Source organism: Callithrix jacchus, chromosome 7, assembly GCF_049354715.1.
Source record: "Callithrix jacchus isolate 240 chromosome 7, calJac240_pri, whole genome shotgun sequence".
In the NCBI taxonomy this organism is placed as follows: Eukaryota; Metazoa; Chordata; class Mammalia; order Primates; family Cebidae; genus Callithrix; species Callithrix jacchus.
Window position 1 is genome coordinate 88,030,181 of NC_133508.1, and position 27,700 is coordinate 88,057,880.

The window sequence follows — 27,700 nt, forward strand, 5'->3', positions numbered from 1 at the left end:
CCCCCAACATACTCCACTGTTGATGTTCTCCTCCCTGTGCCCATATGTTCTAATTGTTCAACACTCACCTATGAGTGAGAACATGTAGTGTTTGGTTTTCTGTCAGTTTGCTGAGAATGATGGTTTCCAGCTTCATCCATGTCCCTACAAAGGGCACAAACTCATCGTTTTTTATGACTGCATAGTATTGCATGGTGTATATGTGCCACATTTTCTTTGTCCAGTCTATCATTGATGGGCATTTGGGTTGGTTCCAGGTCTTTGCTACCATAAACAATGCCACAATGAACATATGTGTGCATGTGTATTTACAATACAATGATTTATAATCCTTTGGGTATATACCCAGTAATGGGATTGCTGGGTCAAATGGAATTTCTATTTCTAGATCCTTGAGGAATCACCACACTGTCTTCCATAATGGTTGAACTAATGTACACTCCCACCAACAGTGTAAAAGTGTTCCTATTTCTCCACATCTTCTCCAGCATCTGTTGTCTCCAGATTTTTTAATGATCGCCATTCTAACTGGCGTGAGATCGTATCTCAATGTAGTTTTGATTTGCATTTCTCTAATGACCAGTGATGATGAGCATTTTTTCATATGTTTGTTGGTCTCATATATGTCTTCTTTTGAAAGGTATCTGTTCATATCCTTCAACCACTTTTTGATGGGGTTGTTTTTTTCTTGTAAATTTGTTTTAGTTCTTTGTAGATTCTGGCTATTAGCCCTTTGTCAGATGCGTAGATTGCAAAAATTTTTTCCCATTCTGTTGGTTGCTGGTTCACTATAATGATTGTTTCTTTTGCTGTGCAGAAGCTCTTAAGTTTAATTAGATCCCATTTGTAAATTTTGTCTTTTGTTGCCATTTCTTTTTGTGTTTTAGTTGTGAAGTCCTTTCCTATGCTTATGTCCTGAAGGGTTTTGCCTAGGTTTTCTTCTAGGGTTTTTATGGTGTTAGGTCTTGTGTTTAAATCTTTCATCCATCTGTAGTAATTTTTGTATAAGGTGTAAGGAAGGGGTCCAGTTTCAGCTTTCTGCACATGGCTAGCCAATTTTCCCAACACCATTTATTAAAAAGGGAATCCTTTCCCTATTTCTTGTTTTTGCTGAGTTTGTCAAAGATCACATGGTTGTAGATGTGTAGCATTACTTCTGAGGCCTCTGTTCTGTTCCATTGGTCTATATCTCTGTTTTGGTGCCAGTGCCATGCTGTTTTGATTACTGTAGCCTTGTAGTATAGTTTGAAGTCAAGTATTGTGGTGCCTCCAGCTTTCTTTTTTTTTTCTTTTGCTTAGGATTGTCTTCACTATGCGGGCTATTTTTTGGTTCCATATGAATTTTAAGGTGGTTTTTTCCAGTTCTGTGAAGACAGCCAATGGTAGCTTGATGAGGATAGCATTGAATCTATAAATTACTTTGGTCAGTATGGCCATTTTCACGATATTGATTCTTCCAAACCACGAGCATGGAATGTTTTTTCATCTGTTTGTGTCCTTTCTTATTTCCTTGAGCAGTGGTTTGTAGTTCTCCTTGAAGAAGTCCTTCACATCCCTTGTTAGTTGTATTTCTAGATATTTTATTCTCTTTGTAGCGATTGTGAATGGGAATTCACTTATAATTTGGCTCTGTTTGTCTATTATTAGCATATATGAATGCATGTGATTTTTTGCATTGATTTGGTATCCTGAGACTTTGCTGAAGTTGTTTATCATCTTAAGGAGATTTGGGGCTGAGAAAATGGGGTCTTCTAACTACACAATCATGTTGTCTTCAAATAGAGACAATTTGATTTTCTCTTTTACTAATATAATATCCTGTATTTCTTTTTCTTGCCTGATAGCTCTGGCTAGAACTTCCAATACCATATTGAATAGAAGTGGTGAGAGAGGGCATCCTAGTCTAGTGCCAGATTTCAAAGGGAATGCTTCCTGTTTTTGCCCATTCAGTATGATATTGACTGGGGGTTTGTCATAAATAGCTTTTATTATTTTGAGATACGTTCCATTGATACCTAGTTTATTGAGGATTTTTAGCAGAAAGGGCTGTTGAATTTTGTCAAAGGCCTCCTCTGCATCTATTGAGATAATCATGTAGTTTTTGTTTTTGGTTCTGTTTCTGTCATGGATTACGTTTATAGATTTGTGTATGTTGAACCAGCCTTGCATCCCCCAAATGAAGCCTACTTGATTATGATGGATAAGCTTTTTGATGTACTGTTGCATTGAAATTTGCCAGTATTTTATTGAAGATTTTTACATCTATGTTCATCATGGATATTGGCCTGAGATTTTCTTTTTTAGTTGAGTCTCTGCAAGGTTTTGGTAACAAGATGATGTTGGTCTTGTAAAATGAGTTAGGAAGGATTCCCTCTTTTTGTATTATTTGGAATAGTTTAAGAAGGAATGGTACCAGCTCCTCTTTGTACATCTGGTAGAATTTGGCTGTGAACCTATCTGGACCTGGACATTTTTTGGTTGGTATTAATTGCTGCCTCAGCTTCAGCCCTTGTTACTGGTCTATTCAGGGTTTCAACTTCTTCCTGGTTAGTCTTGGGAGGGTACAAGTGTCCAAGAATCTATCCATTTCTTCCAGATTTACTGGTTTATGTGCATAGAGTTGTTTGTAGTAATCTCTGATGGTAGTTTCTATTTCTGTGGAATCAGTGGTGATATCCTCTTTATTATTGTTTATTGCATCTATTTGATTCTTCTCTCTTTTCTTTTTTATTAATCTGGCTAGTGGTCTGTCTATTTTGTTGATCTTTTCAAAACACCAGCTCCTGGCTTTATGGACTTTTTGAAGGGTTTTTTGTGTCTCTATCTCCTTCAGTTCTCCTCTGACCTTAGTTATTTCTTGTCTTCTGCTAGCTTTTGAGTATTTTTGATCTTGCTCCTCTAGCTCTTTCAATTTTGATGATAGGGTGTTGATTTTAGATCTTTCCTCACTTCTCATGTGGGCATTTATTGCTATAAATTTCCCTCTAGACACTGCCTTAAATGTGTCCCAGAGATTCTGGTATGTTGTGTTTTTGTTTTCATTGGTTTCAAAGAACATCTTTATTCCTGCCTTCATTTCATTGTTTATCCAGTCATCATTCAGGAGCCAGTTGTTCAGTTTTCATGTAGTTGTGTGGTTTTGAGTGTGTTTCTTAATCCTGAATTCTAATTTGATTGCATTCTGGTCTGAAAGACTGTTTGTTATGATTTCTGTTCTTTTGCATTTGCTGAGGCATGATTTACTTCCAATTATGTGGTCTATTTTAGAGTAAGTGTGATGTGGTGCCGAGAAGAATGTATATTCTGTGGATTTGGGGTGGAGAGTTCTGTAGATGTCTATTAGCTCCACTTGGTCCAGATCTACATTCATGTCCTGAATATCCTTGTTGATTTTCCGTCTCGTTGAGCTGTCTAATATTGACAGTGGAGTGTTAGAATCTCCCACTATTATTGTGCAAGAGTCTAAGTCTCTTTGTAGGTCATTAAGAATTTGCTTTATGTATCTGGGTTCTCCTGTATTGGGTGCATATATATTTAGGATAGTTAGCTCTTCTTGTTGCATTGATCCTTTTGCTGTTATGTAATGCCATTCTCTGTCTCTTTTGATCTTTGTTGGATTAAAGTCTGTTTTATCAGAGACTAGGATTGCAACCCCTGCTTTTTTTTTCTCTCCATTTGCTTGCTAAATCTTCTCCCATTCCTATATTTTGAGTCTATGTGTGTCTTTGCACATGAGATGCGTCTCCTGAATACAGCACACTGATGGGTCTTGAGTTTTTATCCAGTTTGCCAGTCTGTGTCTTTTGATTGAGGCATTTAGGCCACTTACATTTAACATTAATATTGTTATGTGTGAATTTGATCCTGCCGTTTTGTTACTGGCTGGTTGTTTTGCCTGTTAATTGATGCAGTTTCTTCATTGTGTCGTTGTCCTTTACCATTTGGTGCATTTTTGCAGTGGCTGGTACTGGTTTGTTCCTTTAATGCTTCCTTCAGGATCTCTTGTAAGGCAGGTCTGGTGGTGACAAAATCTCTCAGCAATTGCTTGTCCATAAAGATTTTTATATCTCCTTCACTTATGAAGCTTAGTTTGGCTGGATATGAAATTCTGGGTTGAAAGTTCTTTTCTTTAAGAATGTTGAATATTGGCCCCCACTCTCTTCTGGCTTGTAGGATTTCTGCCAAGAGATTTGCTGGGAGTCTGATGGACTTCGCTTTGTGGGTGATCCAACCTTTCACTCTGGCTGCCCTTAGCATTTTTTCCTTCATTTCAACCCTGGTGAATCTGACGATTATGTGCCTTGGGGTTGCTCTTCTTGAGGAGTATCTTTGTGGTGTTCTCTGTATTTTTTGCATGTGAATGTTGGCCTGCATTGCTAGGTTGGGGAAGTTCTCCTAGATAATATCCTGAAGAGTGTTTTCCAGTTTGGATTCATTCTCCTCATCACATTCATGTACACTGATCAAGTGTAGACTAGGTCTTTTCACATAATCCCATATTTCTTGGAGGCTTTGTTTATTTCTTTTTACTCTTTTTTCTCTATGCTTGCCTTCTTGTTTCATTTCATTGAGTTGATCTTCAATCTCTGATGGCCTTTCTTCTGCTTGATCAATTTGGTTATTGAAACTTGTGTATGTTTTGCGAAGTTCTTGTGCTATGTTTTTCAGCCCCATCAAGTCGTTTATGTTCTCCTCTAAGCTGGTTATTCTAGTTTGCATTCCATCTAACCTTTTTTCAAAGTTTTTCATTTATTGCATTGGGTTGGAACATGTTCCTTTAGCTCAGAGAAGTTTGTTATTACCTACCTTCTGAAACCTGCTTCTGTCAATTCATCAAACTCATTCTCCATCCTGTTTTGCTCCCTTGCTGGTGAGGAGTTGTGACCTTTTGGAGGAGGAGAGGCATTCTGGTCTTTGATGATTTCATCCTTTTTGCACTGGTTTCTTCCCATCTTCATGGGTTTATCTACCTTTGATCTTTGAAGTTGGTGATTTCAGATGGAGTCTCTGAGTAGAAGTCCTTTCTGATGATGATGAAGCTATTTCTTTTTGTTTTTTTAGTTTTCCTTTTAACAATCAGGCCCCACTGGTGTATGAGGCTTTTTGTTTGTTTGTTTGTTTGGTTTTGGTTATACAGGAGTCAGGGAGCCACTTGAGGAGGCAGTCTGTCCCTTGTCTGCCTGCAGAGGCACTGCTGGGTTGCCTTGGACTCAGCCCACCTGTTGTGTAGGCTTCCTCTGGCTTTGTTTACACAGGTGAGATTAGACCTGCCTTTGCAATGGCGGATGCCCTTCCCCCCACCAAGCTCAACTGTCCTGGGTCAAGCTTGAACTGATGTGCTGGCTTCAAAATTCTCAAGCAAGAGTGCTTCAGTTTGCTGGACTTTGTGGGGGTGGGACCCACCAAGCCGTATAACCTGTCTCCCTACTTTCAGTTCTTCCTCTTTCTATGGGGCGGGTAGATCCATTCTGCAGTTGCTCTCAGTGCTAGTCAAAACTTCCACCCAGTTCTGTGCCAAAAACTCACAGTGCTGGGCTGGTCAGAGCTATTGCTCAGATCTGTGCTTCTCAGCCTGGTGGCATTCTCCCAGACTGAGGGTTGCAAAGGGCATGGAAGAAGTGCAGTATCTGAACCAGAGTACTGAGGGGGTAAAGTCCCTGATCTTCTGGTTAGTTGAACTTCCCCGGTTTTTTTTTTTTTTTTTTGAGACTGAGCCTCGCTCTTTTGCCCAGGCATGATTTCAGCTCACTGTAACTTCCACCTCCTCTGTTCAAGCAATTCTCCTGCCTCAGCCTTTCAAGAAGCTGAGATTACAGGCACCTGCCACCATACTTGGCTAATTCTTGTATTTTTAGTAGAGACAGGGTTTCACCATGTTGGCCAGGCTAGTCTCAAACTCCTGACCTCAAATGATCCATCTGGCTTGGCCTCCCAAATTGCTGGGATTACAGGCATGAGCCACTGCACCTAACAAGAAAAATAATATATTTTTGAATAAAATATCCACTGCATTTTCTTATATTTTTGATGATTTCAATTTTATTTCAATGTGGGTAGGGCTAGGTGGAATATCTCCATTAGTTTTTCTGAATTTAAAATACATAAGTCACTTATAATTAAAATATTTCCATGTTATGCTTTTAGTAAGCAGTATAATTTTTCTCCCTGCAAGTTAGCTTGAAATACTGTAAAGAATCCAGAAAATAGGCCAGGCACAGTGGCTCATGCCTATAGTCCCAGCATGAGGTGGGCAGATTGCTTGAGCCCAGGAGTTTGAGACCAGCCTGGACAACATAGCGAGATACTGTCTCTATAGAAAATGCAAAAATTAGCCTGGTGTGGTGGCACACACCTTGGACCCAGCTACTTGGGAGGCTGAGGTGGGAGGATCACTTGAGCCATGAAGGTTGAGGCTGCAATGAGTTCAGAATACACCACTGCACTCCAGCAGCCTGGCCAACAAAGTGAGACCCTGTCTCAAAAAAAAAAGGAATTTAGAAAACAATTTTCTTTTTTCCTTTCCTATCTCTATTTCTCAGAATGTCCCTCACCCATCATCCTACTATGATAAAAATGCTTATAGGTAGGTACCTGCCTCATGCCAGATGATTTAAAGTTTCTCTCCAGTCTATGAGTACCTTGGTCAGATTTCTGTTTATAGTTCTGAGGGATGTCTGACACTCACTACATAATCTTTTTCCTAAACATTCTCCATGTAATTAATCTTTTTTCCCCCTTGGGAAAAAAATGACTCATTAGCAAGTATATTAGCTTTTGTGCTTAAATTACTCATACTAAGACATATTCATACCTTCCTGAGAGATAAATCAGACCTCCAACAATAAATGCAAAGAAACTTCCCTCAAATAATATAATAGTATTACCCAGGCCTATTATTTCTATCCCAAGGGCAACTCCTTGTAAAAAGAGTTAGAACCGCTCTCTCTTTTGAAGCACCTAGTCATTTTCTTGGTGTATTACGGGTTCTAGCACATTTTTGCTATCCTTGCCTAAATCTGAGTAAGCCCAAGCACTGTAAGCAGCAGTGAAAACAAAAATATTAATTGGTCTCTGTCTCTTGGTGTCCTGAAACTTCTGTTTTACTGCCTATCCCAGAGAAAGAAGTTATTTCTAATTGTAGTGAGGTTCTAAAACTTCCCTAGGAATTGGGGTTGGAGATAAGAGATTCTGGCTTTCATCTGACTCTTCTCTGGAATAGAGGAAATACAAACTGGGGAGTTGTGGGTTGCCATGTCCTACCATGTGGCTTAGGAAGGAAAAAAAACCACACACAACCAAATCTGCAGTGAGGGAGAAATGAAACATTTGCAAAGTGAAAACTGGAGATGGGAGACTAGAAAAGTGTCATTTCTGGCTTTCTAACAATGCTTCCTTCCCTTGTCCCAGCCCTTCGTGAAGTATGGCTATCATCTCTACCCTTGGCTTGGTAAGGTTTTCTTATATCTTAATTACAAAATCCCCTTTTTGCTTAAGCTAGCAAGATTTGATTTCTTTTACTGGCTCTAGTCCCTAAGTCCTGACTTCAACTGATGTACTTGGTTTCGTTAGGGTACCCTTGTAATTTTATAAGAAATTCCCCTTTTGGCATAAACTAGAATGACCTTTGTTTCTATTACTATAATCAAAGCATCCTGCCTGACCAAATTCTTGTTAATGTTACAAATGATAAATAGATGTATGCACATAAAGTAATTGTTACCCCATAATGATACAATAAATGAAATTTCTTTCTTTTTTTTTTTTTTGAGACGGAGTCTGTCACCCAGGCTGAAGTGCAGTGGCATGATCTTGGCTCATTGCAACCTCTGCCTCCCAGGTTCAAGCATTTCTCCTGCTTCTGCCTCCTGATTAGCTGGGACTACAGGCATGTGCCACTATATTCGGCTAATTTCTGGATTTTTAGTAGAGATAGGATTTCACCATGTTAGTCAGGCTGGTCTCAGACTCCTGACCTCAAGTGATCCACCTGCCTCAGCCTCCCAAAGTGCTGGAATTATGGGCAGGAGCCACCATGTCCAGCCATAAATGGAATTTATTTCTTAAAAACTTAACACGTTTACTTGTTTATTAAAATTATCTGCTTCAACCTCCTGAGTAGCTGGGATTACACGCAGCTACCACCACGCCTGGCTAATTTTTTTGTATTTTTAGTAGAGACGAGGTTTCACCATGTTGGCCAGGCTGGTCTCAAACTCCTGACCTTGTGATCCACCAGCCTTGGCCTCCCAAAATGCTGAGATTACAGGCATAAGCCACCGCACCCAGCTTATTTTATTTTTATCTTATTTTATTGAGACAGAGTCTCACTATTCTGCTCAGGTTACAGTTGAACTCTTGGGCTTAAGCAACAGACTTCAGTCTTCCAAGAAGTTGGGACTACAAGGCCACATCACTGCATCTAGCTTGCTACCGCCTATGACACTGTGCTACCAAGCATCTGGTGGCAGACCCAGGGCCATTGTTTGCCAACAGGATCAGCAGTTGGGAGGAAGAACTGGACACTGAAAAGAACTGGATATAGGGCAGAGAAGTGAGAACAAACTAGAATCCACTGGCCTCTCTGTAGTTTGTTTCCACATCTCCGCAGATAACCTTCACAGAATAATGGCCTCTGCTTAGAGTCTGCTTTCCAAAGATTGCACGAATTTGTCTTTAGGCCAACTTTAGCCAAGAACTATACATAGATAAAGATTCTGAGAAACATAATTCTAGTTTAACCAAGTTAATACAGTACAAACCACAGACTATCCATTATCAATTTAGCATTCATTTACACTTTTTTTTTTTTGAGATGGAGTCTCACTCTGTTGCACAGCCTAGAGTGCAGTGGCACAATTTTGGCTCACTGCAACCTTCACCTCCCAGGTTCAAGCGTTTTTCCTGCCTTAGACTTCCAAGTAGCTGAGATTACAGGTACACACCACCATACCTGGCTAATTTTTGTATTTTAAGTAGAGATAGGGTTTTACCATGTTGACCAGGCTGGTCTTGAACTCCTGACCTCAGGTGATCCACAGGCCTTGTCCTCCCAAAGTGCTGGGATTACAAGTGTAAGCTACTGTGCCCAGCCTTATTTACACTTTAACCATACTTAAAACCTCCAAATAAAAACAATAGCAGAGTGATGTCACAAGACATCCCCTCACAGCAACAGTAATTTAACAAATTTAACAGGTATCCACAGACAAAAGTGCCTTTGTTAAGCTTTGGGATCTAGGTAGGAGTTTGTGAAACCCTGGTGCAGCCCAAGACCAAAGAGCACCTTTTCTTTTCTTTTTTTGAGACAAGGTCTCACCCTCTACCCAGGCTGGAGTGCAGTGGCATGATGATCACAGCTCACTGCAGCTCAAACTTCTGGGTTCAAGCAATCCTCCCATTTCAACCTCCTAAGTAGCTAGGCCTAAAAATGTGTGCCACCATATCCAACTAATTTTTTTATTTTTTTGTAGAGACAGGATTTCCCTATGTTTCCAGGCTGGTCTTGAATTCCTGGGCTCAAGCAATCCTCCCAAAGTGCTGAGATTACAGTTGGAGCCACTGTACCTGGCCTAAAGAGGGCCTTTTGAGAGGGCAGAACTGCCCTTGCTGGCCCATCTGGAAATGACCCGTTTTCCCTATTGACTCAGCTCTGAGTCCTGTTTGGCCCTAGTCCTGCTACTAGAACCATTAGCCTAGGGACCTGAGAGGAGTCACACCCATTTATGCTTCAATGTGACAGATCTGCTAACCTCAGTCCCCACAGTGTACTCAGGAATGGGCTCCGAAACTTGACTGTAGCCCCTCTCAGTGGTCAGAAATCAGAAGTCCTGCTGGTGGCACAGGGTCCCAGAAAGAAGACATACCAACCTGAGCCCCAGAGCCCCCAGAGCCAGTTTGCCAACCTCAGTCCCACAGCAGACTCTGAAATAATTGTGACACTTGACTCCAGCACCTCCCAATAATGATCAGAGATTAGTACTGCTTATGACACAGGGACCCAAAGAGAAAGTGCCTGTCTGAGTCTGTGGAAAAGGCTTGCTGACTTCTGGCTGTGGGCACTGAAGTAGCCCTGTGACTTTGTTCTGTTCTCTCTCAGCCATGGACCAAGATGGTTCTGCCTGTCAAGAGACCCAGTAAGTGACCCAGCAGGAAGCTTCCCAGGGACACAGAGAAAGTCATACATGGCTGCATACCCAGTATCAGGCCCACTGTCTGCAGAACCTGAAGTGGACCTTCACCTCAACATCAGCCCTATGGAATAAAGTTCTAGAGACATTCTAATCTCCTCAGGGACCAGAAAGGATCCATACCTACTAGAGCTCCTGGTAACAGGCCTGCCATCTGCAGACCCAACTGCAGATACAGGAACCAAACATGTGACCCAGCTCCAACTCCATTTGACCAGGATCCCAAAGGCAATCTCATTAACTTGGTAGCCTAATAGGAGAAGTTCTTAACCTATTGAAACAAATCTAGAAAGACTAGAAGTGGCGCTTGTGCCTTCAAATGCAGACACCAAAGAAAACCTACATGAATAATGAAGAATCAGGCACACATAACACCACCAAAGGAAACTAATAAATCTCCAGCAACTGAACCTAAATAAATAAAGATCTACAAATTTCCTGAAAGAGAATTTAAAATAATTGTCTTAAATGAGCATAAGGAGATGCAATAAAATACAGATATACAATGAAATAAAATTAGGAAAACATTGCATTAACAAAATGAGACTTTAATAAAGAAATAGTAACCATGAAAAAGGAACCTAACAGAAATCCAGAAGCTGAAAGATACAGTAAAGAAAAGTGTAATCGAGAGCTTCAACAGTAGACTTAATCATGCAGAATAAACAAGTAGAAAACTCAAAGACAGATTATTCAATATTAGCCAATTAGAGGAACAACAACAAAAGGAATGAAAAAAGAATAGGGAACCTAGGGGACACCCTCAAGTATATGAATGCACAGATTATAAGAATCCAAGAAGGAGAAATAACCCTGTCTGAAATTCCCCAAATCTTGGGAAGGGGATGAACATCTAGATTCATGAAGCTCAAAGAACCCCAACAAAGATAAACCAAAGAAGAATACTTTGGGGCATAATACAGTCAAACTGTCAAATTAAAGAGAATTTTGAAATTAGCAAAAGAAAATAAATGTATAAAAGGGAAACTCGATAAAGCTAACAGACTTCTCAACATAGACTTGCAAGCCAGGAGGGAGTGGATTGATACATTCAAGGTGCTGAAAGAAATAACTTCCTGCCATGAATACTATAACCAGCAAAGCTATCCTAATCAATATCATGAAAATGGTCATACTGCCCAAAGTAATTTATGGATTCAATGCTATCCCCATCAAGCTACCATTGACCTTCTTCACAGAACTGGAAAAAACCACTTTGAACTTCATATGGAACCGAAAGAGAGCCTGCATAGCCAAGACAATCCTAAGTAAAAACAACAAAGCTGGAGGCACCACGCTACCTGACTTTATACTACAAGGCTACAGTAATCCAAACAGTGTGGTACTAGTACCAAAACAGGGATATAGACCAATGGAACAGAACAGAGGCCTCAGAAGTAATGCCACATATCTGCAACCATCTGATCTTTGACAAACTGGACAAAAACAAGCAATGGGGAAAGGATTCCTGGTTTAATAAATGGTGTTGGGAAAACTGGCTAGCCATATGCAGGAAGCTGAAACTAGACCCCTTCCTTATACCTTATACAAAAATTAACTCCAGATTGATTAAAGATTTAAACATAAGAACTAACACCATAAAAACCCTAGAAGAAAACCTAGGCAACACCATTCAGGACATAGGCATAGGCAAAGACTTCATGACTAAAACACCAAAAGCATTGGCAACAAAAGCCAAAATAGACAAATGGGACCTAATTAAGCTTAAGAGCTTCTGCATGGCAAAAGAAACAGTCATTAGAGTGAACCAGCAACCAACAGAATGGGAAAAAAATTTGCAATCTACCCATCTGACAAAGGGCTAATATCCAGAATAAAAAGAACAAAAGCAGATTTACAAGAAAAAAACAAACCCATTCAAAAGTGGGTGAAGGATATGAACAGACACTTTTCAAAAGAAGACAAATATGTGGCCAACAAATATGAAAAAATGCTCATCACTGGTCATTAGAAAATGCAAATCAAAATTTGCATTGAGATACCATCTCACGCCAGTTAGAATGGCGATCATTAAAAAATCTGGAGACAACAGATGCTGGAGAGGATGTGGAGAAATAGAAACACTTTTACACTGTTGGTGGGAGTGTACATTAGTTCAACCATTATGGAAGACAGTGTGGTGATTCCTCAAGGACCTAGAAATAGAAATTCCATTTGACCCAGCAATCCCATTACTGGGTATATACCCAAAGGATTATAAATCATTCTATCATAAAGACGCATGCACACATATGTTCACTGCGGCGCTGTTTACGGTAGCAAGGACCTGGAACCAACCCAAATGCCCATCAGTGATAGACTACACAAAAAAAATGTGGCACATATACACCATGGAATACTATGCAGTCATAAAAAATGATAAGTTCATGTCCTTTGTAGAGACATGGATGAATCTAGAAACCATCATTTTCAGCAAACTCACACAAGAACAGAAAACCAAACACCACATGTTTTCACTCATAGGCAGATGATGAACAATGAGAGCACTTGGGCACAGGGAAGGGAACAACACTCACAGGGCTAGGTGGGGGATGGAGGGGAGGAGAGGGGAGGGACAGTGAAGGGGGGCAGGGAGGATGGGGAGGGATGGCACCAGGAGAAATGCCTGATGTAGGCAACGGTGTGGGGGGGGCAGGATGGAGACAGCAAACCACCATGGCATGTATGTACCTATGCAACAATCCTGCAGGATGCAGGACGTGCACATGCACTCTAGAGCCCAAATCCAATAAAATATAAAAAATTAAAATTAAAAACAAAAACAAGATGTAAATTGTGACATTGTTCTGCAGTGGACAGGCATATGCAAACCTACTCCCAAAGTCCAAAGAAGCTGAGAGGCTAAAGAAAGACACTAGCATATCCAGTTTCTCAGAAACATTTAATAGTCTTACAAGCAGAAGCCATGTCCCAGAAGCCACAAGATGAGATGGTGGATCTCCACATCATTACTCTGTAGACCCAGGGCTCATATACAATAGGGAAGGAATTATATACCATAAGGTAAGACAATTGAAGTCAACCCCTCAGGGAAAGGCAAGGATGCTATGTGAATCTGTATAAGGATTTATGATCAAGGTGGTTTTGATTTAAGGGCAGGATTTACAGTAGGTAAGGTAGAGATCTTGGAGGCATTCCTCTGATTAACAAGGATTAATCAGAAGTCAGCCTGGCGGATTAGCATCCAAGATGGAGTTGTTTAACCTCCACAGATATCAGAAACAAAATTTGAGGAGAAGGAGTAAAAGTGAACAGTTTTTAAGATGTGATCAAAGTTAAGTTGTTTTTAGCTCAAAATAACTTGTTATAACTATAAGATGTATATGAGCCTCACAATACCCACAAAGAAAACACCTATACAAATACACAAAAGACAAAGAGAAAGGAATCAAAGCATAGCACTTTGAAAATCATCAAGTGACAAAGGAAAACAGCAAAAGAAAACGAAGAGAGCAAAAGATCAATGAAGTAATCAGAAACACCAGGCACAGTGGCTCACACCTGTAATCCCAGCACTTTGGGAGGTAAAGGTGGGTGGATAGCTTGAGCTCAGGAGTTTGAGACTAGCCTGGGAAACATGGCAAAACCTTATCTCTACAAAAAAATTTAAAAATTAGCCAGGCATATTAGCACACACCTGTAGTTCCAGACATTCCCGGGCTGAGGCAGGAGGATCACTTGAGTCCAGGAGGTCAAAGCTTCAGTGAGCCAAGGCCATGCCACTCACTTCAGCCTGAACAACAGAGCCAACCCTGTTTTAGAAAAAAAAAAAGAAAGAAAACCAAAGTAAGCAGGAAACAATTAATAAAATAGCAGTAGCAGGTCCTTATCTAATCTTGTGGATTAAATTCCACAAGTAAACATTATAGAGTAGCTGAATGAATTTAAAAGAAACACAAGATTAAACTATATGCTACATAGAAAAGAATCACTTTGGTTTTAAGGATACACATAGACTGAAAGTGAAGAGATGGAAAAACATTTTCTAAGAAAATGGAAACTAAAGAGAGTAGGTAGCTATGCTAAAATCTGACAAAATAGACGTTAAGTCAAAAAACTGTAAAAAGAGACAAAGAAGGATATTATATAATGATAAAAATGAATCAATTCAGTGAGAGGGTAAAACAATTATAAATATGTATGCACCCAATACTGGAGCACCTAAGTATATAAAGCAAACATTAATAGAATTAAAGGAAGAGAGACTTCAGTACAGTAGTAGTAGGGGACTTTAATACCCACTTTCAGTAATGAAAAGACCATCCAGACAGAAAACCACAAAGTCAAACTACACACTAGACCAAATAGACCTAACTGATATTTATAGACAATTTCACTCAACTGCTGCAAAATACACATTCTTTTCATCAGCACATGGAACATATTCCAGAAAGAACATATGTTTGGCCACAAAACAAATCTTAACATCTTTTTTTTTTTTTTGTAGCCTTTTTATTGTTATCTTTGTTTTTTTTTTTTTTTTTTAATCAAAGATCACTTACTGGCCCTGCTTCCATGAGCAGCAGTGATCAGGGGAAAAGGGAAAGGAACCAGCTGGCACAGGGAGGGTTCATCTTCACAACATTCCATTTATACACAGAACTAAACAGACAAGCACAGAGTCACTTAGAAGTTGGCAGCATGGGAAAGGGGAGGAACAAGTGAGGAGTGGGGGTGCTGTTAAAAAAATATAGGCCACCCCACATCTGGGGTGCCTGGGGGAAACCTGGCCTGCTTCAACCCAAGAGGAATCAGAAAATCAAAAGCAGTTTAGGAAGGCCAGAACCATCAGGGATGGAGGGAGGAGGAAAATCCAGGGAGTGGGGGGTTCTGTTTGGTAACTGGGGTGAGGGGATTGCCACCCCCCTATTGGGATACCCCCAGCCCCTGCGTTCTGGCAGGAAGGAGGCAGCCTGCAATAGCTGAGAGCAGGTGTGGGGCTACCAGATGTTCCAGGCGTGGAGCCAGAAGGGGCTCACAAAGGCTTGTCCTCCAGGGAGATGATGGCATTGCCCCCCTACCCAGCTTCTCTGCCAGAGTGCAGCAGTTCTTGACCTCTTCATAGCAGTTTGCCTGTAATTCATGCTCGATCCCTGTCAGCTTCTTCTTGATGGCATCCTTGGAGCTGGCATAGATCATTTTGTTCTTAAGGAGCCCAGAAGATAAACACCAGCTCCTCCTTCTTGCTCTCCTTGGTCTCGTAGGTTGCGTTTGTGGGCATAGTGCCAGTCCTTACCTGGCAGCATTTTGACAAAGGTGATGTAGGGGTCGGCGACAGGCTGGCCCACATCACCCACCAGGATCTCCTTGCCCTCTTCCAGGATGATGTTCTTCTTGTCCTCACTCAGGCAAAAGGGCACCACCTTCTGGCACCTCCTCTGGTGTTGAAGACAAACTCACCTTCATGTCGTTGAACACCTTGATGACACCCTCAGAGACAGCCACCCCAGAAGCCATATTTCTGGAAGCGAAAAGGAGAGGGCACAGAGCACTGCAGCTGCTGCCGGGACCGACTGAACCAACTCTTAACATCTTTAAGAAGACTTGAATCATATTGAGTATATTTTCTGGACAAAATGGCATGAAGCCTGTTAATAAACTCCTGTTTATTAACAGGAGTAAATTTGGAAAATTCACAATTACGTGTAACAATGTGCTCCTGAACAGCCAAGGTATCAAAGAAGGAATCAAAATGGAAATACAAAAATATCTTGAGATGAGCTAAATAGAAACAAAATATCCCCAAAATTATGGGATTCAACAAAAGCAGTTCTATTTTTTTCTTTCTTTCTTTTTGAGATGGAGTCTCCCTCTGTCACCAGGCTGGAGTGTAGTGGCAAGATCTCGGATTACTGCAACCTCCGCTTCCTGGGTTCAAGGGATTCTCCTGCCTCAGCCTCCTGAAGTAGCTGGGACTACAGGCGCCCACCACCATGTCCGGCTAATTTTTGCGTTTTTAGTAGAGATGGGGTTTCACTATGTTGGCCAGGATGATCTCGATCTCTTGACCTCGTGATCCGCCTGCCTTGGCCTCCCACAGTGCTGGGATTACAGGTGTGAGCCACCACACCCAGCCTACAAAAGCAGTTCTAAGAGGGAAGATTATCTTAATAAACAGCTACATTTTAATGGAAGAAGGATCTCAAATAAGTAAGCTAATGTTAACCTCAAGGAACTTAGAAAAAGAAGAACAAGCTAAGCCCAAAGTTAGTAGAAGGAATGAAATAAAGATCAAAGAAGAAATAAATCAAAACTAGAAAAACAATAGAAAAGATGAACAAAACTAAAACTTGGAATTTTTGTATTATATTTATTGATACACAATCATTGTACATATTTTGGGGATATTTTAGGATTTTGATACATGTATACAATGTGTAATGATCAAATTAACATTATTAAGACATCCCTCACCTCAAACATTTATCTTTTCTTTGTCCTGGGAACATTATTATACTTCTTCTCTTCTAGCTACTTTAAAATACATAATACACTGTTGTTATCTATAGTCCCCCTAATCTACCAGCAAACACTTTAACTTATTTCTTCTATCTAACTGTATGTTAGTAGCCATTAACCAACTTCTCTTCATCTCCCTCTCCACCATTCCTTTCCCAGCCTCTGGTAACCACCATTCCACCCTCTACCTCCATAAGATCCACTTTTTAAGCTCTACATATGAGTGAGAACATACCATTTTGTCTCTCTGTGTCTGGCTTATTTTACTTAACACAACTTCCAGTTCCATCCACGTTGCTGTGATGACGGGATTTCATTCTTTTTATGACTGAATAATATTCCATTGTGTATATAAACCACATTTTCTTATTTATTCATCCTTTGATGGACACCTAGGTTGATTCCATAACTTGGCTATTGTGAAGAGTGCTAGTGCTATTCTGGACTAGCACAGTAGTGAAGGCAATCTTCAGTATACAGATTTCCCATCTTTTGGATATATCCCTAGCACTGGAATTGCTGGATCATATGGTAGTTCTGTCATAGAGGAACTACTATGCTGTTTTTCATAGTGCTTGTACTACTTTACATTCCTACTACAGTCTACAATTGTTCTCCTTTCTCTGCATTTTCCCCAGCATGTGTTATTTTCTGTCTTTTTTTTACAATAACCACTCTAACTGTGGTGAGATAATATCTCATTGTGGTTATGATTAGCATTTTCCTGATGATTAGTGATACTGAGTATTTTTAAATATACTGTTGGCCATTTGTATGTTTTGAGAAATGTCTGTTCAGGTCTTTAGTTCATTTTTTAATCATTTTTTTCTTTTGCTATTGATTTGTTTGAGTTTTTTACATATTCTGGTTATTAAGCCCTTGTTGGATTGATAGTCACAAATATTTTTTCCCATTTTGTAGGTTGTCTCTTCACTTTACTGTTTCTCTCACTGCAACAGAAGCTTTTTAGCTTGAGGCAATCCCATTTGCCTATTTGTGCTTTTGTTGCCTGTGTTTTTTGAGGTCTTACCCCAAAAAAATCTTTGCTCAGACCAACATGCTAGATGTTTCTACAATGTTTTTTATCTACTAGTTTCATTGTTTTAAGTCTTATACTTAAGCCTTTAATCAAAGGGTCTCCAACCCCCAGGCCATGGGTCAATACTGGTCAATGCAATCTCTATCAAAATCTCATTTTCACAAAAATAGAAAAAAAATAAAATAACATTCATATGGAATCACAAAAGACCCCTAATAACCAAGGCAATCCTTTTTCTTTTATTTTATTTTCCTTTTTTTTTTTTTTCTGAAACAGGGTCTCGCTGTGTCACCCAGGCTGGAGTGCAGTGGCACAATCTCAGTCACTGCAAACTTCACCTCCCAGACTCAAGTGATTCTCCTGCCTCAGCTTACTGAGTAGCTAGAACCACAGGCATGTACCAGCAGACAGGCTAATTTTTGTATTTTTAGTAGAGATGGGGTTTTTCCATGTTGCCCAGGCTGGTCTCAAATTTCTGAGCCTAAGTGATCCACCCACCTTGGCCTCCCAAAATGCTGGTATTACAGGTGTGTACCACTGTGCCTGGCCAACCAAGGCAATCTTCAACAAAATGAACAAAGCTGAATGCATTACATTGCTTTACTTCAAAGTCTACCATAATATAGTAATCAAAAAAATATGGCACTGGCATAAAAACAGACACATGGAAAAGAACAGAGAGCTAATAAATAAACCCAAGCATATATGGTCAACTAATTTTCAACAAGGGCACCAAGAAGACACCATGGGGGAATAGATAATTTCTTTAATAAATGATGTTAGGAAAACTAGAAATCCACATGCAAAAGAATAAAATTGAATCTTTATCTTCCATCATAAAAATCAAATTAAAATGTATTAAAGATGTAAACATTAGACCTAAAATTGCAAGACTCCTAGAAGAAAACAGAGGAAGGGCTCCTTGACATTGTTCTCAGCAATGATTTTGTGGATAGATCACCATAGGCATAAGCAGCAAAAGCAAAAGTAAACAAGTGTCACTACATTAAACTTAAAGCTTCTACACAGCAAAGGAAATAATCAAGCAAATAAAAAGGCAGCCTATGGATTGGAAGAAAATATTTGCAAACCATATATCACATAAGGGGTTAATATCCAAAACATAGAAGGAACTTACACAGCTCAATAGCCAAAAAATTTTTTAATGAATAATCTAATTTAAAAATGGGTAAAGGACCTAAATAAACTTTCTTCAAAGGAGATATAAAATGGCTAACAGGCATATGAAAAGGTGCTCAACATCACTAATCATCAAGGAAATGCAAATTAAAATCACAGTGAAATATCATCATATGCTTGTTAGGATGACTTTTATCAAAAAGAGAAGAAATAAGTGTCAACTGGGGCACAGAGCAAAGGGAATCCTCGTATGCTGTTAGTGGGAATGCAGACTAGTGCAGCTAGTGTGAAAAATAGTATGGACTTTGCTTTCTGGATGGGAACGGGCTGAATTTCAGACCTATACAAGAGAATTTGTATAGAGAATCTCTAAGAACAGTGTACTAAATCCATAGTTCTAACATGTTTCAAGAGACAGGCCTACCACGGCAGGGGTTCACTGTTACAAAATAACAATTTAAAAAGCAGTACAATACGATGTATATGTAAGCTTCTATATAAACATATATTTATATGATACATTTATTAAGTAAATAAAAATTATATTTTTAAGACTGAAAATAGAACTATTATATGATCCAGCAATGCATCTTCTAGGTATACACCCAAAGGAAATGAAATCACTCCTAGTAAAGGTAGCTGCACCCCCACGTTCATTAAAACATTGTTTATAATAATTAACATATGGAAACAACCAAAGTATCCATGGACAAACAACTGAGTAAAAAATGAAACTGGACATATTGCAACTGCTCCACAGAAATACAAAAGACCATTCAAGGCTACTATAAAAACCTTTATGGGCACAAACTAGAAAATCTAGAAGAGACTGATATATTCCTTGAAATATACAAACCTCCTAGATTAAATGAAGAAATAGAAACCCTGAACAGACCAATAACAAGCAGCAAGAATGAATCAGTAATTTTTTAAAAAAATTGCCAGTGGGGCACAGTGGCTCACATCTGTAATCCCAGCACTTTGGGAGACCAAAGTAGGTGGATCACAAGGCCAGGAGTTTGAGACCAGCCCAGCCAACATAGGGAAACCCCGTCTCTACTAAAAATGCAAAAAAAATTGGCCAGATGTAATCCCAGCTACTCAAGAGGCTGAGGCAAGAGAATTGCTTGAACCCGGGAGGTGGAGGTTGCAGTGAGTCAAGATTGTGCCACTGCACTCCAGCCCAGGTGACAGTGAGAGACACTGTCTCAAAAAAAAAAAAAAGAAAAAAGAAAAAGGTGCCAACAACAACAAAAAAATGTTCAGGACCAAGTGGATTCACAGCTGAATTTTATCAGACATTCAAATAATTGGTACCAATCCTACAGAAAATATTTCAAAAGATAAAGAGGAAATCCTCCCTAAACCGAAGCCAGTATCACCCTAATACCAAAATCATGAAAGGACATAACAAAATAAGAAGACTACAGACCAATATCCCTGATGAACACAGATGCAAAAAATCATCAACAAAACACTAGCTAACAGAATCCAATGGCATATCAAAAAGATAATACATCATGAAGTGGGTCTTATACCAGTGTTGCAGGGATGGTTCACTATATGCAAGTCAATAAATGAGATATATCATATAAACAGAATGAAAAACAAAAATCCTATGGTCATCTCAACAGATGCAGAAAAAACATTTGATAAAATCCAACATCCTTTTATGGTTTTTTTAAAAAACCCTCAAAAATTTGGCATAGGGCTGGGTGCAATGACTCACACCTGTAGTCCCAGCACTTTGGGAGGGCGAGGCGGGTGAATCACGAGGTCGAGAGATCAAGACCATCCTGACCAACATGGTGAAACCCTGTCTCTACTAAAAATACAAAAAATTAGCCAGGTGTGGTGGCATGCCCTGTAGTCCCAGCTACTTGGGAGGCTGAGGCAGGATGATCACTTGAACCTGGGAGGCGAAGGTTGCAGTGAGCTGAGATTGTGTCACTGCACTCCAGCCTGGCAATAGAGCAAGACTCCATCTCTAAATAAATAAATAAATAAATAAAATTGGCATATCTCAAAGTAATAAAAGCCATCTATGAGAAACCCACAGCCAACATCATACTGAATGGGGAAAAGTTCAAGAATTCCCCTGAGAACTGGAACACAACAAGGATGCCCACTTTCACCACTTCTATTCAACACAGTACTGGAAGCGCTAGCCAGAGCAATCAGACAAGAGAAAGCAATAAAAGGCATCCAAATTGGATATACCTCTTTAGGCCTCTTGGTTCCTAAAAAGGTGTATGTTGCCTCTAATATCCAAAGCAGCCCACTGAACATTGTGCCTCTTGGTGGTTGGAGGAGTCAGATGCAGCAACTAGTATTTCACGTTGGAAGGGATATCTGGACATGCTCCAGACCACTGGGTGCCCAGTAATTTTACTGAGGCAACAGTCCCTTGAATTTTGTGGTATTTATTTCCACCCTTTGGCACACGTTACATTACTAAGTTACCTAGAGTAGCTAGTAATTCTTGCTCACCAGGTCCAGTCAGCAGATCTCAAAAATGTCCTATGGTGTCCTGTGCAGCAGATAGAATCAAGGCCAATTTGAACTAGATTATAACATAACAGAGGGTTAGAGAGACAATGTAACCCTGCAGTAGAACAGTGAGAGTGCAGTGCTGATTCTTACAGGTGAAATAAAATTACATCTTGTAGTCTATAATAACAGGAAGAGAAAGGAAAGCATTTTACCAGTGCAGTAGCTGGATAACAGATGCAAAAAAAATGTGTTTCTTTGCTCCAGCAATGAAACAATGTCTGAGACAGTGGCTGTTGCTGGAAGAACCACCTGATTATATCTGCAACAATCCACTTTCATTTTCTAAGATCTACTTTCTGCACAGGCCAAATAGGCAAGTTGAAAGGAAATGTGGCAAAAATCACCACCCCTGCATCCGTTAAGCAACATTAATTGCTACAATCCATGTGGTATTGCTTTTGGTTTACTATTGTGGAAGGGAAAAACTGCTCTATTGGCTTCCATTTGGCATTTGCTACCACAATAACCCTCATTCCGTGGGTCAGAAAACCTGTGTGGAGATCTTGCCATTTTCTAAGTATATCTATTCCAAATACACATTCTAGAACTGGAATAATAACCATGGGCCCACTGAGATGAACCCAAACCAAAACTCTATTAATAACCTGATCTCCATAAGCCTCTATTTTGACTAGTAGACCATTTGACATTTTAGATCTCCAGGAATTATGTCAGTCCACAGCCATTATCTAGTAATCCATAAGACACATCTAGTTTTTATTTTTCTTAGCCTAATACACTGTCACCCTTGTAAATGGCTGCAAAGCTTTTGCGGAGAGCCTAGGAGAAAGATTTACCATGTAAATTTTAAACAGAGAAGCAGGGACTTTCTTCAAAACCCATTCTTTATCCAAAGGGATCTGGGTCTGTGAACTGGCTCAAATCTGCAAAGTGGTTGAGGAGCCACATTTCTATATTGTGGTAACTCAGGTCAGACATATTTATCAGAGCTAGAGTCTTTCCTCTTATTCAAGTCAAGTTTAAAGATTAAAATCTGTCTCCACTGTGGTAGGCAACAGCTGAAGTGTCTGCCTGGCTCCTTCAGCCCCCAGCTGCTGTTGTCCCTGGATCTCTTGGATTTTCACCCATACATGTACAGTTCAAAAGTCAGCCAAGGATTTCAGGGGCATTTATATACAAATCTGGGGCTCTGACATCCACGCCACCCTTCTCTCTAGGATTTTCTCCCTTCCTTAATTTCCAGGCACTCTTGCAATTTGAAATTTCTTTTCTAACTCCTTAGGTCAATAAGACTCTAGCTTTCTGCTTTCAGTTCTAGCCTCCAGGTAGACTACAGAAGGTCGGGAATGTCCTAAGTGGGAAAGCCCATTAAACATTTATCTTACCTGACGTATTATTGTTTCCTTCTTTCAAATGCCAGCTCTCCAGCTTCTGCTCTGTTTTGGTGGCCCTCCAGTTTATAATTGTTATCTGCAGGAGAATGTATTCGGTATAAGCAATATATTGTTACCAGAATTTTCTACTTTTTTTCAGTAGTATTTCAATTATTTCTCAAGTATGTTAATGAGGGCAAATGTCATATGTAATCAGCCTACTATCTTGAAAGCAATGTTCCAGTTTTATAGTCTCTAAAGGCCACCAACCATTGATCAAACCAATATCTAAAAATTTTACCCTTCTAGATCCTAGCAAGCAAGAAAGAGTGATAAATTTATCTACTGGCTGGATCTCAGGCAAAAGAAAATCTATGGTGCACAGTTCTTATTTCAATATTGATTGGCCTCATAGCAGATGTGGAAACTAAGAAAGAGAATTGAAAAGAAAGACCTAGCACCATCATTTTATGATACGTCTTTAACTTACAATAGTTTACCATCAAATACTATTATAGTATATTTGTATACGTTTCGTATACAGTAATGCACCACATAACTTTTCAGTCAACAGTGGACTATATATATAACCATGGTCCCATAAGATTATAATGGAGCTGAAAAATTCCTGTTGCCTAGTGATGTTGTACCCACCATAACATAGTAGCACAATATATTACCTTTTCTATGTTTGGATACACCAATACTTATCATTGTGTTACAATTTTGTATGGTATGCAGTACATTAACATGTGACACAGTTTTGTACCTTAGACGCTATATATGCTATATAGCTTAGGTATGTAGTAGGTTATACCATCTAGGTTTCTGTAAGTACATGCCATGATGTTTGCACGATGATGAAATCACCTAATGACACATTTCTCAAAATAGATCCCTGTTGTTAAGCAATGCAAGACTGTACCTAGTGGATATAGTACATTGCGTATCTTACAAGAGTATACTTTATTTCCCCCTACCATGCTTTGTGTTTTGTTGTCATGCATTTTACTGTTACTTTTGATTTAAACACCACACATCATTATTATTTTTACTTCAAATAGCAAAATTATTATTATTATTATTATTATTTTGAGACAGAATCTCGCTCTGTCGCCAGGCTGGAGTGTAGTGGAGCTATCTCGGCTCACTGCGACCTCCACCTCCCAGGTTCAAGTGATTCTCTTGCCTCAGCCTCCAGAGTAGCTAAGATTACAAGTGTGCGCCACCACACCCGACTAATTTTTGTATTTTTAGTAGAGATGGGTTTCACTATGTTGTCCAGGATGGTCTTGATCTCTTGACCTTGTGATCTGTCCACCTTGGCCTTCCAAAATGTGGGGATTACAGGCATGAGCCACCAGGCCCGGCCCTATGAGTGAGAAGACTCTGTCTCTAAAAAATAAATACATAAATAAATGGACTTGTTTAAAAAAAAGGAATAAAAGTGAGGAAAAAGTATGTTCTATTTACCTATATGTTTATAATTTCTAGTGCACTAAACCTTTTTACGTAGATTCTACTTTCCACCTTGTATCATTTTCCTTCTGCTTGATGAATTTCCTTTAACATGGTGTAGGTCTGCTGGTGATGAATTCTCTTAGCTTTTGTTTGTCTGAAAATAATCTTTATTTTGCCTTCAATTTTGAAAGATATTTTTACTGCCATAAAATGTTAGCTTGACAGAGTTTTTCTATCAGTACATTAAAGTTGTTGTTCTACTGAATTTTGTGTAGTTTCTGATGAGAAATATACATTCATTCTTATCTTTGTTCCTGTACATAATATGGCTGCTCTTAAAATAGTCTTTTTTTAAAAACTGGTTTCTAAACTTTGTTTATAATGTTCCTTCAAGTGGTTTTCTAATGTTTATTGTACTCGGATCTGTGAAGACATAGTTTTCATCAAATTTAGAAGAACAGTTTTGACTATTATTTCATTAATTTCCCATTACTATTTCCCCCCTTAAACTCTAATTACACATATATTAGACCATTTAATTTTGTTTCACAAGTTATTAATCCTCTGTTCATCTGTTCTTTTTTTTTTTTTGAGATGGAGTTTCTCTCCTGTTGCCCAAGCTGGAGTACAATGGTGCGATCTTGGCTCACTGCAACCTCTGCCTCCTGGGCTCAAGTGATTCTCCTGCCTCAGCCTCCTTAGTAGCTGGGACTACAGGCATGAACCACCAAACCTGGCTAATTTTTTTGTATTTTTAGTAGAGACTGGCTTTCACCATGTTAGCCAGGCTGATCTCTAACTCCTGACCTCAGGTGATCTGTTCACCTCAACCTCCCAAAGTGCAGGGATTACAGGTGTGAGCCACCATGCCCTGCCTCTGTTCATCTGCTCTTTTTCAAAATTCTTTTCCCAATGTGCTCTTTCTCTTGGGTAGTTTCTGTTGCTCTGTCTTCAAGTTCACAAATATTTTTACTCTGCAGTATCTAATCTGCTGTTAATCACATTCAGTATATTTTTTATTTCACACACACACACGCACACACACACACTGTTCAATCTAGGCCATTTTTATATCTTCTATTTCTCTCTTTATTATATTCATGCTCTCCTCTACCTTTTTGAACACAGGAAGCATATTTGTTTTATTTTCTATACAAGCCATTCATTTGAAATGCCAACTATAGGATAAAGTCAATGTTACATGCTTATCAGTAACAGTAGAAAAATAGAACCAGTAAAAACCTCTGTGCAACTGTAATGGTGCTCAAAAGAGAAATGTATCATTTTACAATGCTTCACACAGACAAATTCAAGTTTGAAGATATCTAATTAAAATACTATATATTTCCTTTAAAATCACTACATATTAGAACATGTAGGAAAGGGCAAAAAAAAAATAAGAAAAAAAAATTTTTTTTTTTGAGACAGAGTTTTGCTCTTGTAACCCATGTTGGAGTGCAATGGCACGATCTCGGCTCACCGCAACCTCCACCTCCTGGGTTCAGGCAATTCTCCTGCCTCAGCCTCCTGAGTAGCTGGGATTACAGGCACGCGCCACCATGCCTAGCTAATTTTTTGTATTTTTAGTAGAGATGGGGTTTCACCATGTTAACCAGGATGGTCTCGATCTCTTGACCTCGTGATCCACCCGCCCCAGCTCCCAAAGTGCTGGGATTACAAGCATGAGCCACCGCGCCCGGACCAAGAAAAAAAAAATTTTTTTAATCACTATGTACTATTGAAGTGTAAACAAGTTTTACAAAGTACTGGTTATACATGTTATAGAAAACACTTTCACAAGACCTGAAATCAGTTTAAGAAAAATGCCTGAGCCTTAAGCATTGAAGGCATTTGATTTTATACCAGTAACAGCACAGTCACAAGAAATGCAGTGTCATAGATGATTCCACAATGTGGTACATACACAGCAAGTATGTACCATCACCCCATCTAAAAGGAGGATTTTGCTTGCCAGTATAACCCATATACACAGTGATATGCAGATACATAGAACAAAGCTGCCAGAGCTTATCTGACTTCTTAGACAGAACTCACATAAGCACACAAACACAAATTGAAATTATAACAAATGGTCTCTTGGACCACAGTGCAATCAAATTAGAAGTTAAGATTAAGAAATTCACTCAGCTGGACAGGCACAGTGGCTCACATCTGTAATCATAGCACTTTGGGAGGCCAAGGCAGGTGGATCACCTCAAGTCAGGACTATGAGACCAGCCTGGCCAACATGGTGAAACCTCATCTCTACTAATAATACAAAAATTAGTGGAGTGTGGTGGCATACACCTGTAATCCCAGCTACTTGGGAGGCTGAGGCAGGAGAATTGCTTGAACCCAGGAGATGGAGGTTACAGTGAACTGAGATTGTACTCTCCAGTCTGGGTGACAAGAGTGAAACTCTGTCTCAAGAAAAAAGAAGAAGAAGAAGAAGAACCCTGAAAGACCTTTGGGTAAAAAATGAAATTAAAGCAGAAATCAAGAAGTTCTTTGAAACTAATGAGAACAAGATAAAATGTACCAGAACCTCTGGGATGTAGCTAAAGCAGTGTTATGAGGAAAATTTACAGCTCTAAATGCCCATATCAAAAAGCTAGAGCGATCTCAAGTTAACAACCTAACATCACACAAACATAAGGGAGTATTTCAAGACACACACTTGCAAGTGCTCTTTCTACAGTAACAGACACAGTATTATAATATTCAGAATATGGAAGATTGACACAGAGTCTGAGGATTGATTCTTTTTTTTCTGTCTCCTAGGCTAGAGTGCAGTGGTGCAATCTTGGTTCACTGCAACCTCCACCTCCCAGGTTCAAGTGATTTTACTGCCTCAGCCTTCCGAGTAGCTGGCGCTACAGGCCTGCACCACCACACTCAGCTGATTTTTGTATTTTTAGTAGAGACAGCTTTTCACCATGTTAGCCAGGATGGTCTCGATCTCCTGACCTTGTGATCCGCCCACCTCGGCCTCCCAAAGTGCTAGAATTACAGGCGTGAACACTGCACCCGGGCAGTCTAAGGACTTTTTAGAGGAAAAAAAAAAGAGAGACTTGACAACATGATAACTACATAACACATACAGCAATCCTACAGGACAAAAAGACAGCATTTCATAAAACATTATTCATACAATGCTGCTCATGGAAAACAGTAAAACACCTTTAGCAGAGTGCATGTTAACTCTTTTAGTAAGATTATCTGTAATTAGGTTTAAAAGTAAATCACTTAGACAAAGTAAACCATTGCAGAACCAGGAAATAGCACCCATCACTGCTGCTTTAATCGTAACTCCAGAAAGCTGTAAGTCAACCAAAACAATTTTTTAAAAGACAAAGAAGCATTTCCCTTTGAATTCAGTCCTAAGATAAAAACATGAATGCTTTATAATTAATTTTAAAATAAGTATCTTTTGAAATACTTTGAAATTTTGAAATATCAAAGTATCTTTCAAGTGTTTCATGAAACATTTTTCCCTAAGAGGCAAA

General features: G+C 39.4%; 1 long non-coding RNA gene and 1 pseudogene across 1 annotated transcript in view; both read right to left on the reverse strand.

Moving 5' to 3' along the window:
- Window positions 1-27,700, reverse strand: part of LOC144576996 (uncharacterized) — a 108,499-nt gene that overhangs the window by 20,929 nt on the left and 59,870 nt on the right. Inside the window, exons 2-3 of the long non-coding RNA XR_013520061.1 lie at window positions 22,746-22,830; window positions 13,846-13,960 (exon numbers count right to left, since the gene is read on the reverse strand). This is a non-coding gene — a long non-coding RNA (uncharacterized LOC144576996). The remainder of the gene's footprint in view (window positions 1-13,845; window positions 13,961-22,745; window positions 22,831-27,700) is intronic.
- Window positions 14,716-15,666, reverse strand: LOC100396311 (cofilin-1 pseudogene; annotated as a pseudogene).